The following is a 15,828-nucleotide window of genomic DNA, read 5'->3' as shown; positions in this document are numbered from 1 at the left end:
ATGTCACTGGAGCCTTATGCCCCTATAGGTGTCTTGTAACGGCCTTTCACAGCAGCTGTTCCATTTTAAGGATGAGTGCACACAACAAATTCCAGACATCCCATGGCTGATGCAGTTGCTGAATGGTGAGTTTAGGCTTCACTTGGTACAGGCTTCAAGAGGGCTGAGCTGGAGCTGTCATGGCTTATTGTTCAGGCTACAAGCTCCAAATAAAGAAAACATTTCAAATACCAGTTGTCACTGTTGTTTAACTAAAGGGAAATAAACATTCTGAGAGTGAGTTTTTAGACTAGTTTTATCCCTGTTCCGTTTGCTTTTAAAATTCATTTAACCATTTTAGTGAGATCATGTGCTTGAAAACATGAAGAACCCAATAATTTTTTAGACCTTTTACCACCTTAACAACTAAACAAAAGAACTCTTTAATTGATTGGACAGAAATGTCATGAATATTCACTATTTGTTAGGAACATATTGAGATATACACCTTAATGAAACATTTGAAAATATATTTACTAAAGTCACATGAGCCTGAATCTACTCTCTAATTATTATAAGAAAATAAAGTTTACTTATTGGGGGGGTTTTCCCCAAAGAATACTTTTAATAAGTTAACATGTTCATATTAGTAATTCATATGTTTAATAGTACAATTCATTTCTGAATGAAATATGGATCACTGATTACAAGTTATTCATTGTATAACAGAGATTAAGTACACTTTATTTTGTACTAAAATTCTGTTAAAATTCAGAGTTAGGCTAATATGACTTTAGAAACTAGAATGACGCCTAGTAAAACATTTTCTCATGGTAATCTTTTAGTGTTTATTATACAGCTGGTTTTGTTTATAGAAATTCTTGTATGGTTGATACCTCTAAGGCCGGAGGATTTTTTAAAAATAAAGTTTTCTAGGGACAAAACAAAAGCCTTCTGAACATTACCCAAAAAAACAAAAAGAAAGGGTTGGAATGTCTGGAATGACTATCACGTATGCTGGTGGAGTAGTGGAGGTAGACACTACTAATAGTATTGTATATCACACTATAATTACAGAACCATTTGCAGCATATAACTATAACTGAGAAAAACCTAAGAAACATGACAAAATCTCACCCTCTGCTTGAACCATAGAGTTGTTTAGGAAGTTAACGTGCGAATTTTTTTCCCATATGGACATGTTTTTCAGGGAGTTGTACCCCCACCCCCCTTCCAATCATAAATCTTCATGATGCAGGCAGCTACTTTAGAAGTGTGTCCAAAATGTGTTGCTGTATGACCAAATGGTAGTGTAGCTCTCCCAAGAGAAAGAACACATTGTTTTTGCAGTTTTAAATAGAGCTAAAGGTTTAGTTGTAACTAGCCCAGCTATTAAATTACTGCCCCAACTGTGTTAAGAAATTTACTGGGTGGTGGGGGCATAATGGGAATCTATACTTAGAAGAATTAGGGCTAAATAAAGCTATTTCCAAATAGTGGTACCAAACTACAATTTAATAGGAGCAATCAGAATCAGAATTTTATTTATAAAGTACTCCCCATTTACTGCCAAGTTGCATGGGATACTGTTCATTAGTATAATACACACACACACACCCCATATGTTTTAACTTTATTTATACACACCGGAATATATACATTCATGTAGTGGTGACTAGCACCATAATATCTAAGCACCTCCCAAGAGATAATAAGCAAACTCACAGGAGACCAGTGGTTTAATTGTCTAATTTTCCTTCCTACTTCCTCCTGAGGCAGTTTAGGGATATAATTATTTTGAATGATCATTTACTTCCTTCTCTCTCTCTCTTCTCCTGCTGTTTCTTCTGTATTCTCTCTCTCTCTCCTTGCATGTGCTTCTTTTTCCTTCTGCTTTAGTTGTGTCTGTGGAAACTGTAATCTGAAGAAGTTAATTTTACACTTCACTCTGAAAGATGTGAGATTTGTGATCATTCTAATTTTCTCCAGCAATGAGTTTCAAAAATGTGGTCCATTGGACAAGAAAGCCTTGTCTCTTATTAAGAATTTCACCCTTGAAGTCAACAGCTTCATTGTTCCTGAGGAAGGGATTTAGCCAAGAAAGTAGTATGCCTGCCCTGGTCATCATATCAAATGTTCCTGATAGATCCCAGAGGATGTATATAGAAGTCCTGCCTGTTTATGGACAAGAAAAAGCCATCTATCCAAGCTATCCATGCTGAGTCTGTTCCTTGACCTGACCTGAAAGCCAACTGGGCAGATATTGGCAGTGGTGAGGTGTGGGCAGTTCTTCATTAGCTTCTCAAGGAACTTGCTCAAAAGAGGGAGGTTTGATACTAGGCAGTTGTTTGAAAGGTCTGCTAGATCCCTAGGTGGGTTTTTGGTGGAACTATGTAGTGCTTTAGAAAGAGACAGCAGGTTTCCCTTCACAAAGGTTAGGTTGACAATCTGTGTCAGCAGGAGTGCTTGTTGCTCAGAGGCAGGGTGACCAAATGTACCGATTTTATAGGGACAGTCCCGATTTTTGGGTCTTTTTCTTATATAGGCTTCTATTACCCCCCACCCCATCCCGATTTTTCACATTTGCTGTCTGGTCACCCTACTCAGAGGCATCTTTCCTCAGCCATAATGGACAAGAATTGAATCACAGGTGGTGACTTGAACGTTTTTCAGAACTTTCAGAGTGTCTTGTACCACACATATGCCGAATCTGTGAGGTGGGAAGGTATATTGCCTCATGGGCTTAGTGTAAACTGCTGCTATCCAGAGGAGACTTCCCATATGTGGATAATCTTCTCTGAGGAATAAGTTACCTATTCCCTAACGTGGTGCAGAACTGGTTTCTGGAGTGATGAGGAGTTTGGGTTAACGAATCAATGTATAGTCCAGAAAATTTATGTAGGATGGGATTTAACTATTCTGACAGCTAATGAGAAGGAGGATCTCTTAACATCTAATGTGGCTGCAGGGTAACATTTAAGGAAATCTTTATCTGCATCTGTTTGTATTTTCTGCCAATGATACTCCAGTTTCCTTTCTTCCTACTTCATCTGGTGGGTGGTAGTGGGGGACTGATGTATAGAGAGCAGAGGGAAGAGCACATTTAGCACCTAGAGTGTCAGTAGTAGTGGTCAGATGTGTGGTTGTAACGTTTCACCACAACTACTACTCCCTGGCCTGTGGATTAGTTAAGATTTGCATTGCTCTGGAATTCAGCTGTGTCCTTGTGAAGTTGGGTTCTGCTATCATCTTGCAGGAGGTAGTAAACTGACTAGCATCCACTTCTGTGCCAGGATCCTGTCAGGATGTAATCAGCTAAGAGGGCGACCTGCAGATCTCTTTTGCAGGACCCATGGTCGATAGGAGATTCGGTGTCAGCGGTGTTATCTGCATAGATGTTGAAGTTCGTCAGAGTTCAAGCTTTGAGGAACCCACCACCATGTCAGTCAGCATGTCTATCAGCTCTTCTGGGAAGCATTTGCTGTCTGGAGGACTGCTGAGTAGCAGGAATTAGCAGCTAAAATGGATACACTTGAAGGATTCTGCTTTTCCAAGGGAACCTCTTCTTGGTCTCTGGCTGGGTAGGAGTAAGATCGCTACTCCATCCTCAGTTTTGTGCATTCTTTGGGGTGGGGTAGGGTAGGGGGTGTATGTAATATACCCAGAAAGAAAAGGTGGGATAACAATGGGCCTGTGGTTTCTCATCAGGTTGCAGATGATGAATTGCTTGTGGACCAGGGACCTCGTATTGAACAGCAGGTGTTTGGGATCAGGTTAGGGGCTGTGTGAAGGAAGGTTATAGGCTGAGCATGCTGAGTGGATGTAGATATCTTGTGATTTTCTTTCTGGGTCCAAGATGACATTTCTGATGTTTCATTCTTCTTGTTAGTGCACTGGGATTGAGGGTGACTGATGCTGGGGGAGGCTGCTTTACATGGCATGTATCAGGGTGCTAAATATCCAGGGAGCAGCATAATTGCTGCCGTCTGTGGACTCTTTTTACAAAGTTCTGGGAAAAGATGCAGCTGGTGGAGGTCAGCTTTTCAGTATTGAAAGGCGATGATGGAAAGCAGGTGGCGCTTCCCTCTCCCTCACCCCCCCATTCTTCTTTCCTCACTCCCTTTTCTTGCCCCTCTTTTTAATTCTTCTTGCTTATTTGTATTAGAGTAGTGTCTACAAGTCCCAAGTGAGATCGGGCCCTGTTGTGATAGGCACTGTTCAAACATAGTTAGAGACAGCCCCTCCTTATAGTCTAAATAGACAAGACAGACAAATTGTGGACGGGGGAACAGAAGCCTGGAGCAGTGAAGTGACTTGTCCAAGGTGACACAGTATGGCAGTGGCACAATCAGGAATAGCACTCTGGTCTCCTGACGCCCTGTCCAGTGCCCTGTAGGCTATATCTCTTTAACTTCCCTCTGTTCTTGACCATTCCCAGACCTGAATGGGGAGGAACTTTTTTATTTCTGTCACTCCCTTGTGAAGCAGTGGGAGGTGCCTTGCTGCTGCCTGTGCCAGGAGTGGGGACTTGGTGGCAGGGAGGGGGTTCCAGCTGCGTAAAGCCTGGCCTCCTGCAGGACAGCAGCAAGGAAGGTGCTGAGGGGGTGGGGGTCTGTGTATAGATAGATAGCTAGAATATAATGTGAAAAATTATATTATTGCTTAAGTTTTAGGCTATGTCTACACTACAGACCTTGCAGTGGAACAGCTGTGCAGCTGCAGCTGCGCCACTATATGGTCTCCATGTAGCCGCACTATGCCGATGGGGGAAAGCTCTTCCATCAGCATAATTAAGCCACCTGCAATGAGTGGTAGTAGCTTTATCGGCAGGAAAGCGTCTCCCACCAACAAAGCGCAGTCCATACAAGTACTTCTGTCAGTGAAACTTAGGTCAGTCAGGGTTTTTTTTTTCCACATCCCTGACTGACAAAAGTTTTGTCGACAAAAGTGCTAGTGTAGACATAGCCTTAGAAACTGATCCTGCACATGCTCATAAGAGTAATCTCGTTGGGCCAAATCCTGAAAGGTGCTGAGCACCCACAGTTCCCATAGAAATCTCGTGGGAAATGCAGATGCTAGACACCAGATAGAATGTGGCCCATTGACATCAACGGGATGATGTGCATACTGTGCATGAGTAAGGGTCTCTACAGAATCAGGGCCCCAGTGTGTTAACGACGCCGATGACAATAGCACAGACACTTCGCTTTTGAAAACTGGCTGTTCATATTTTTGTATAAAAGCAGTATTAAAGTGATGAACTTCCCTAAATGTTGATATCCCCAAATATTAATACATTATCATTAATTGAGCGTATAATAATAATGGAAAACCGATTTGAATCATGACCTTTAGAATCATTTGAACCGTCTGCTTTATGTCAAATTTTGCCGTTTAGAAAGTGCTAATTCATGTTAAGTTCGCATGAGAGACTTGTTTAATGAGCAGATTAAATGGATGATTATATGTCCTTTAAAAATGTTTTTGTGGAAGGGCTTCATGATGCCACTCTCTTATTTGGCACAGCAACACAGAGCAGTCTTTTTTAATTACCCCTGCAGGGTCACTGGGACCCAAGCTGTTTGCTTCATTAAACCCTGATGGCGCCTTTGGAGCAACTCCCTCTAAACTGTGCTGTCACAATTGTATCTAAATTAGCATCTGAGTGACCCTCTTTTCACTCTTTCCAAACCCCAGCTGACAGGGATTGGCAAAAGATGCTAATTGGTTGGGCCTGGCTAGGAACAATGGACTTGCCAAGATAACAAAAGGACTAATGTTTCTTTCAATATGCATCCAGATTCACATAAGTACCTCTTTTAATTACTAAGAATTATTGTAATGCCCAGTCAATGGAATAATTGACCCTCAACAGCAAAAGCTTATTATGTAATAAATAATGGCACAGGCCTTGTCAGAGTAGCAGGTACTGAGGTGATTTGCTGGACTGAAAAGAGATTTTCTCAGTCAGGGTTCTGTGATGTACCAAGGCATCCCAGCAGGAGTCCAGTCAAGGGGACTAATTTGAGTTTAACTGGGAGGAAATGCGCTGAAAGCTTTTAGAATTATCCACAGAATGACAAAGCAGGAAATAAAAGGGATTGAGTTAGTAGCTTGGCAGCTTACAAATAGAGGTTCTGTTATTTGTATAGTAGACAGTGCTGTTAGTTTAGTTGTACTGGAGATCTTTTTTTTTTTTTTTAAGTTTTTATTTCTGTAAGTGAAAATGTGTGTGTGGAGGGGTGCGGAGTGTTACTGGTGACATTCTTCACTTTATATACATTTGTTTCTTCCCGACACCGACCTCCTGATATCTCACATTTTATTACTGTAAATTATTAATTTTAGGAATACTGAGTCATTAACATAAATAAAATTTCCACTAACCTCAGTTTAAAGAAACTAATCCCAAACCATTTTATGTTCTCTACTCTTCTAATATTTACTTTTTCTTTTGACTAATATTTCCCAAGAGAAGTTGCGGGCATGAGAGGTAAATTCTGTTCAGTTACACTGCTGTCCAACTGGTGTTAGTTACTCAGTTAATGTCAGTGGAGTTTCTTGGAGACCCGACTTTGGCCCATAACCTGCACATTTTACTCAATATCTATAAAGAAAATATAGTGTACAACAGAGTAGTTATACCAAAACTCAGGCTAGGCCCTGGGAATAGTCTAGTGACTATTGGCAGCTATATATGGAAAACATATATAGACACGGAAAATCCCTTCCCCTCCCCCTCCTGATCATGCAAACAAGCTATGCATACAGCATATCCCCAGGGGAAATGTGTTTGCAGTTTCATTTATAATAGAGCTCTCATCCCTGAAGGTCAGAATCCTGCAGGTTTGGCTTGAGGTGTGTTGGCAGAGCGATGTGGAGAACCCTGTGCAGTGCCTGCCAAACTGTTCTTGGATGTAATCAGTGCTTTTTAGTCCCTCATTTTCATGGTCACTAAAGTCAGGCCTGCAACCAAAAAAAAAAAAATTGATGTGGGTTAGGTGAAATAAGAATAACATTAATTTCTCTTTTGTTTATAAGGTCACCAGAAAGACCTGAAGGATTTATTTTCTTGAACTGAATTTCATTTCATTCCATCCATTATTCTCTGTCATGAGGGCATTAATTGCAAAGATACCATACATCAGTGTGCTGTAATAATGCTGACGTTATTATTTTTGCTCGGCCTTTTGTACAATATACTTGTCCTTGTTCTGTCTAAGGGAGTAGCACATTGGCAGATATTTTAAGTGGATATTTTCTATTTTGCATGGTTTTTAACAAGAACTGTGGCCATCCAACAGAGATTTAGCATAGCAGGGGAAATACTTGAGTAATTTTCTGATAAGCTGGGCATGAATGGAGAGAAAGTGTTATAGATTAATTTCACATAAATCATCTTAAACTCTTTCCATTTAAATTTGCTCTGTTCCCGGGTGCCACTCTTAGAAATATTCTGAATTTGGTCAGGTTTCTAGAGAGCTCCAGCTCAGCATGTCTGAGGATGAATTCTCTGTAACTAGCCCAAGCCTTTTCTTTTTAAGTTCTCTTTGTTTCCCTCTGAGGAGCCATTCATAGGAAGAAAGGCTTTCACCACAGCAGCACACATGGTATGGGGAGCTGATTGCACTTTTTGTCACATGATCACATGTGGTTATTTTCTTACCTATGAATCAAGTTTCAGTTCTGCTTTTAAGATGTCACCAGGCCCCAGTGAAGCCCTGCAGATTTGTGCGATGTGACCCAAGTTTCTGACCTAATACCGTATGTACCTTAGAAGTTTTCAGAGAGACCTTGTGGGACACATCATGATTGGGGATCTAGACACGGCCAAATACCCCAGAGGGAGTCAGGGGGCAAAACCCCTAGAAGCGCTTGCATTTTAAGCACTTAATAGGCACTAGGAAGTGAAAATGTTCTTATATTTTTGCAGTTAGGTATTTTAGCCTGCATGAACAATGACATCTCTATTTCTCCTCTCTCCCTTCATGGCAGCCCTCTCACCTTCTTTCTCTCCTCTTCCCCATTGTCCATACTCCACTTCCTTGTCATCCTGCCTATTCCTCCCTGATCTGCATCCTCCTGACTCCATCACACTCACTTTTGCTCCCTGTTCCTTCATTTTTCATGGTTCTTCTACACCCACCTCATTCATTCCTGTCTCCCTCATGGCTCTGTCCGACTCCTTTTCCCTCTCCACGGGGAGAGGGAGATGGGGGAGGGGGGGTATACCCAAGCCTCGCCCATAAACCAAACCCCACCCATCTGATGCCAAATGAGGCTGAAGACAAATGCTGTGGCTGAATTGCCACCGCCACGGAAATGCGCGTGCCGCCCTAATGGCACACGGACTGTCCCCGCTGTCAGCGGTGGCAATTCGGCGCACTGCTTGGGGTGGCAAAAACAGTAGAGCCGGCCCTGCATCGGAGATAAGGGGAAACTGAAGTTCAAGTCCCGACTCCAATGATTGTTTCATTATTTATACACAGTGGAGCAGTTTCAGCAGATACCTACCCCAGAATAGCCTTGTGGTTAGAACACTCAGCTGGAAGGGGCGAAAGCCCTGAAATAGGGCTGGGATTTGAAGCTGGGCTCCAATGTCTCAGGTGAGTGCTCTAGCCAATGGTATAAAGGTTATACATTTGCAGGGAAACAGGCACCACCTCCTCTTTCTCCCTGAATGGTGTGTGTGTCCCCATGGAAATCAATCTTGAGAAAAATATTTTAGCCCAAACTGTTCAGTAAATTCATGTTAAATTCACAAATACATTTGGGGAGACTGAAACAGCATTTTTCAGCAAATAAACTATTTGAAAAAATTTACCTAGCTCTAATATTAACCACTGTGAGAGGCAAGATACCAGGAGGCGTGGCACAAAGATCTAATCAAGTTCCTAAAGTTAAGAGTAATTTTATTAAGGAATTTTCATTACAGATCCTTTGCCTTTTTTATTTTCCTTTTCAGCACAGATGATGCACAATAACTCTACAATCATGATTATTTCTCCTCTGGGCAAACATTTTCCTTATTGCTTTTTAGGGAGTGGATCATGAGAATTTAATAATGCTGCCTTGCAGTTTCTAATAAAACTGGGACTATCACAGTAAAACTGGGGCATTTGTTAACCCTGGCTGAGGCAACTTCTCAGGATGTGAATTCCAGATAGGTTGGGTACTTGCACTGCCCTGAAAGGCAACAGAAGTGTAACTCATAACCTCAGGTAAAGGAATAACCCTTTTGTCCTGATATTACCTCATAATGTTGCATGCTGCAGTTGCTTTACATTTAAGATTTACAGCACTCCTCAAGTGTTGCTGTCTTTTGATTATGCTTAACCACCTGGGGCACAGGAATTCCCCACTCCCTGGCAATCAATACACAATCTCTCCTGGCCAATTTTCCAACAGTTATCAACTCAACAACTTTTTTTTCCAAGTCACATAAATAATCTAGTTCTCACTAAGGACAATGCCCAGGCCAAGTTTCAAACTTCAGCTACTTTTGTAGTAAACTCTTTCAAAATAGTGTGGTTACAAGTTTATTTATATATATATTTTACAATGAAAGAGTATTTTTTCACTCCTCTATAACTCAAGAAGGTCTGAAGGGATTTTGCTTGAACTTTCTAAAAGTAGTTCACCTTAAGGCAGATAGAAATTTTCAGCACCTAAAATAAATGTTTTGTAAAGTTATGAGTATGAGTATGATAAGAAAGGGAAATAAAATTGAAACTATTTTGCAGCCTTACCTATAATAGTTGCTACTGGCACCCATTATAACACAAACCTGATTTTTCCCCCCCCTAAAGTAGTTATTAACTGATTAGCATTCTTTACTTCTTCTGTTATGTTTAAAAGATAATCTGCAAAGGAAAAGGAAATTGGCTCATTCCATTTTTTTGGTTCTCTGTGATTTAAAAAAAAGGTCTGAAAGGTTTTTTTTTAATTAAAAATGGTTTATGTTGGTTTTTATATTATAACTATACATTTTGTCTACCCTGGTAGATTCTGTGATGACTGGAGAACTAATGAAATGATGGCAAAACAAGAGAAAGAAAGCTGAGCAAACAAGAGTAGAAGGGATTTTTAATCAGACAGTTTAAAACTTTTTCTGTTTGTTTTTGTTAACGCCTATTTAATTCCATTGCCTAATGAACACTTTGGAGAAAGGATGTCTTTGCTAAAGATACACTAGAATAAACTTTTAGACACCCAAGTAACTACTAAAACTAGGGAAGACCAGACAATAACATTGCTGTTATTTCTAAAGTAAAAAAAAATTGTTTTAAATGCAGGCTTTCTTTATACAACATAAAGAAACAAACCAATTTTTTAAAAATATTTTGCAGGTCACCCTTTATACTACTAACCCAGCTCACCAAGCCCTGTGGACTATACTGGCTATCAATATTTACAGAGTAGTGTACGCAGATGAAAAGGAGGAAATAGCCTTTCTTGTTTCAATCATTCCTTTGGCGGCAGAATGACATTTTAGTTACTGTTATGCTGTAGATATTGGTTATTTTTTTAAATAGTTTAAACAAATTTTATGCGTATAAGAGAAATATAAACTGAAAGGAAAGTAAACTGTCTGTCTGCAAAATTTATTTAATTTGCTTACTTGCCCACAAGCCAAGCAGTACCATGAAAGGCTTAGTCGCAGAAACTGGCTCACACTACTGTTGATTGATTATGTGATGTATCTCTGAGCATGAGAAATATGTACTATATTTACAGTGTGGAAAATATTTATTTCATAGATTATTTGGTCAGATGTCAGCAAGTGTAGAAAGTATGTTAATATATGGAAACACATAACTTTAAATCAAACATTACCACAGTTTGGTAACATCACCAGCACAGATTAAATTTCCACCAAAAGCAATACAGTGCTGTTTTCTTCTGTGTCCTTCACAACCCTGTAAAGCAAAGCTGCAGTAACATCTCTAAAGTATGCAAGGGTTAGACATAGTCCAGAATAGTTGATATTCTCCGGTCACCACAACAGGCCAGCAGAATCCATGGTTACTGTATGTTCAAACAGCTGATAGTTCATTATTGATAGGACACTATCCAGGTAGTTTTGTCACTCACTGGTAAAGTCACAGTAATTGCCATACTAGATCAGACCAGTCATGCATCAAAGGCCTTGGCTACACTTGAGAGTTACAGTGCTGGTGGTGGCTTTACAGCGCTGTAACTCACTCCCCGTCCACACTGGCAAGGCACATACAGCACTGTATCTCCCTGGCTACAGCGCTGGTTGTACTCCACCTCGACGAGAGGAATAAAGAGAATAGCGCTGGTGCTGCAGCACTGGGGTGCCAGTGTAAACAGGGAATAATCTTACTACGCTGTAACTGACCTCCAGAAGCTTCCCATAATGCTTTTGAGTAAAGATTACACTCTTTGTTTTGTTGTGATGCCTCTGTTTGTTTTCTTGTGAACTCCGGGCTCCTGGAGCTGCTTATCTAGAAAAACAAACACAGCTCCTGTTTGCTGTGAATGAGCTCCCTTTGGAACGCCCACAGCTAGTGTTTGCTTGAAGAGAGGGGGAATGCGGGAGGGAGGGGGGGTCCGTTTCGGGGAGGCTGCTTATCTGGTCTGTGAGGAAAAAACCAAAGAAGGCTATTTGCTTTCAGTGAGCGAGAGAGGGGTGGGAGAGGAGGTCGGAACTTGCAGCTGCTGACAGAGTGTCAGCTCCAAAAATCCACTCTCTCTCTCCCCCACACTCCCTATCACACTCCCCCCCACCCGCCCCTTTTGAAAAGCATGTTGCAGCCACTTGAATGCTGGGATAGCTGCCCATAATGCACCGCTCCCAATGCCGCTGCAGATGCTGCAAATGTGGCCTGTGCTGGTAGCTGTCGGTGTGGCCAGACTGCAGCGCTTTCCCTATTCAGCTGTACGAAGACAGCTTTAACTCCCAGCGCTGTACAGCTGCAAGTGTAGCCATACCCTAAATCCCTTTCCCATCTTTGACAGTGGCTAGTCCCAGATGTGTCAGATAAACATTCAAGAAAAGTTGTATCAGACAATTATGGAATAACTTGCTCATAGGGGAAGATTCTTCCTAAACGCTGTCAGTTAGAGGATGGCTTATACCCTGAAATGTGAGAATTTATATCCTTCTGGAAAAAAAAATCCCCCCTCCTCCTTATTTTATAGATCCCAAACTATGCTTGCCAGAGCACTTGCTGGTAGCTGCAAAGGGCTATCTGGTCACATGGTGCTGGCTTCTCTTCTTGTTTTCAGCTGCTAAATTGCAATAAACGCAGCTAAAAATACATCAAATACTTTCCTGATATTGACATTGCCTTGAAAGCAACTGCATAGTTGTGCAGGGCTATTAAGGGATCGAAAATGGAGCCATCCAGGAGACAGTCGATCCACTGAAACAGTCCTCCCTGTTAAGAAGTTTGACAACCCTTATTCTCTCTAATGTACCTGTGGATGTTCTAATGATCTATAATGAATTTGATGGCATTCTTTCAAACTGTATGGTAAACTGCAAGTATTTAGGGTAATGATTTATTTTATTTCCTTCAGTTATGACAGAAAATAACCTAACCAGTAACACTAAGCACCTTTACATTAAGTAAAATGTCTCAGGTAAGCAGCCACTCTCATCCACCCACTCCAGAAAGTCGAAAGATTCAATCAGAGCAATGGAGTAAACATTTCTTGCACTCCACCACAGAACACTGCTCTCTTCATACCCCTGTCTTTTCCAAATGCCCAAGGAAACAGGTGGGCCTTCAGCATGCCAGGAACACCAACAAATTCAGCCTATTTAAAGTCTAGGCAAAAGTAGCGCAAAGTTGACAACAGCATCTTGTTATGGGATTACAGCCCTTTGAAAAGCTGTCAGACAGCGGCATGTGTTTCTACTCACTGTAGCAATGCATTTAGTTTTCTTGTTAACCAGCTGCCTGCTCCACTAAGTCTCAGTAGCTAAAAGATGGAGCCTATTTACTGGGCATTAAGCAAGGATGTTAATAGCTATAATTATTATTTAAACTTTTTATTGTGTCATTATTAACGCATATGAACTTTCCATACACACATTAACAAATTTTATTGCTAACCTGTACTTGCTCCCTTTAAAGACCCATTTGTGCTTGGTCATCCGCTGGTCATTATCTGTTTGTTTATTTTATTCCAATTGCAAAAATTGTAAATGTACATTATAGAATCTATTTGATCCTGATGTAAGGTTGTCTGTCATTTTGTCCATTGAAAGCAATTCCCACACCTTATTTCTCCAGACCACAAACGTCGGACAATGTAGCCTAACTTCAGTGATCTTTAAAATTCAATTTATTTTCCCCCAAAATATTATCTTAGGACATTACTATTATATATACAGAAGGACTCCCCATTTCTCCATGTCCTCTCCAGCATTTATGATTCCTTTTTTATATTAGAGAGACAAGGTGGGTGAAGTAATGTCTTTTATTGAGCCATCTTCTGTTGGTGAGAGCGACAAGCTTTCCCTCAGCCTTCTCTCTCACCAACAGCATTTGGTCCAATAAAAGACATTACCTCACCCATCTGGCCTCTCTAATATCCTGGGACTAATACAGCTACAACTACACTCCCTTTTTATGTATTTTTCTTAAATTGGAGTGAAGTACCATGGATAAAGTATTTTGTAATAAATTGCATGAGATTTTGGGCTTCCTCCAGATATGTTTGCATTGGTCAAAAGTGATACCTGTTTTTAGGTTCTTTTCCAATTTTTTCCATAAGTATAGTCTTAGCGTCTAGAGCTGTCCGTAACAATTCATTATACCACATGGAGATCAATCATGTCTTGGTCTTTCCCATACGTAGTGTTTTTAACCTCGTTGATGGTCTCCAGAAGTCTGGTCTTGCTACATGGGATTTGATAGAATGCTTTTGTTGCAAAGAAGCCAAAACTGGTATATTAATATTCCTTATAATGTAGATATCTACATGTGTTCTTTGATATTGGTAGTTTTCATACTTTTATCATTACAGAATATCTACCCAATGGTTGTATACCATTTCTCTCCCGTGCATTATATATTGGATTGGATAACCCTGGTTGAAATTCTGTAATGTCTCTGATGGGTGTAAGCAGGGATGAAAAGGAGCTACCTGCTACCTGCATGAAATTCCCTATTTTAAGTGCCATACTGAAACCTACGTTGTTGTTTGCCTTTTTTGTTGGTCTGGGTCTTTTAGGTAAAAATATCAATGCATTAAATTTATATTTAAAATCCTGTTGTTCAAGTCCCCCCCAGTGTTTACTGGGGTCACCGTGCTACCAAGTTGATAGTGATCTTATCTGACTTGGCCAATAATAATTTAGTACATTTGGTGCTGCCAATCCAACTTCCGGAGTGGATCTGTATAGAGTTTTCTTATTTACTCTTGGGAACTTATTGTTCCATTCAAATGTAATAATTCTTGTTTCAATTTCTTCTTGAGTTCTTTTTTATATCCATATTGATAGGTCCTGAAATAGGAAATTAATTTTTGGCAGCAAGTTCATTTTAACCCCTACTATACGGCCAAGTCAAGACAAATGTTGCCTTTTTCCAATCCGGCAAATCATTTTTCAGTTTTGAAATAATAGGCAGAAAATTAATTTCATACAGCCAGTTGAAGTTGGAAGCAATATGGATTCTCACTATTTTATTTGTTTAAATCACACATTCAAATGTACCTTGCAGCTGGTTAATCAAATATTCCTCCAGCCCTACATTTAATATTTCAGATTTAGTAATTAACTTTAAGCCTGATATATCACTGAACTCATTAATTTCTTTCTGAATGTAAGTCATAGTTTGTACTAGATTGGTAACTGTCAGTATCACATTGTCTGCACATAGCACCATTTTATGTTCCATTTTATTAATTGTAACTCCTGTTATTCTGACCTTTTTGTGTGTGTGTGTCTGTGCTGGGGTTCAGTAAAGAGGGTGAAGAAGATGGGGGATAGAAGACAGCCATGTCTGAGTCCTCTTTGTAGTTGAAGTTCTCTGGAGTGTACCCCATTGATCTTTATCCTAGCTGAAGGACAGTCATATAATTACATTTCTCCAAATGTTCATATTACCTCCAAACCCCATCTCTAATAGCAGTGTTTTTAAGAAAGGCCGCGCTACTTTATCAAAGGCACTCTTGGTGTCCAAAGGTCTCTGGAGATCATCTAAAGATCTAAGGATTTTTATTTTTGTTTATTATTCATATTATAAATTACTCCTATGATTCGCCTAATGTTGTCAGTCAGTTGTGTATTAAGCCTGCAACCTGTTTAATCAATGTGTGTTAACTGAGGAAGGACTGCTTCTATTCTTCTGGCAAGAGTCTCTGAAAATATTTTGATATCTACATTATAAGCAAAATTATCCTGTATAGCAGCTTGTCTTTTTGTGGTCTCGGTATTTTCTGCTATATCCAGTTCTGGATAAAACCTCATGAACTCTTCAACAATCTTAAATTTTACTTCTGTTTTTCTATCTTGTCTATGAATCTATGAATCTTAAATTTTACTTCTGTTTTTGCAATTTTTATTACCTGTATTTGAATCTTTTCCTTCTCTGTAAATAAGGAGTTTATTAGCTTTATCCCCCACCCATAACACTGCTGTTTCAGCCAGCTGAGAGCTTTTTCAGTTTTCTCTGTAAGTATAGTATTTAGTTGCTCTCTGAGAAAGCAGAGGCATTTAAATATACTACTAGACCATCTATTTTATGCAAAGCTTGCAGTTTTCCAATCTCCTGTGTTAATTTTGCTTATTCTGTTTCCCTTTTGTTTTTCCCTCTGGGATGCTAGGCTAATTAATTTCCCTCTTATTACAATTTTATATGCATCTCA

The 15,828-nt window shown here is 40.0% G+C and overlaps 1 protein-coding gene and 1 long non-coding RNA gene across 6 annotated transcripts in view; both read left to right on the top strand.

Annotated features, from left to right (window-relative positions):
• Positions 1 to 15,828, top strand: part of ATP8A2 (ATPase phospholipid transporting 8A2) — a 541,088-nt gene that overhangs the window by 450,552 nt on the left and 74,708 nt on the right. The window lies entirely within an intron of this gene.
• Positions 83 to 10,459, top strand: LOC120395787. Its single transcript, XR_005592787.1, has 3 exons — positions 83 to 125; positions 8,469 to 8,585; positions 10,329 to 10,459. It is a non-coding gene; the product is annotated as an uncharacterized LOC120395787 (long non-coding RNA).

The sequence above is a fragment of the Mauremys reevesii genome, linkage group 1, assembly GCF_016161935.1.
Source record: "Mauremys reevesii isolate NIE-2019 linkage group 1, ASM1616193v1, whole genome shotgun sequence".
NCBI classification, from domain to species: Eukaryota; Metazoa; Chordata; order Testudines; family Geoemydidae; genus Mauremys; species Mauremys reevesii.
Note: the sequence above shows the minus strand (reverse complement) of the source record. Positions and strands in the feature narration are given on the sequence as shown.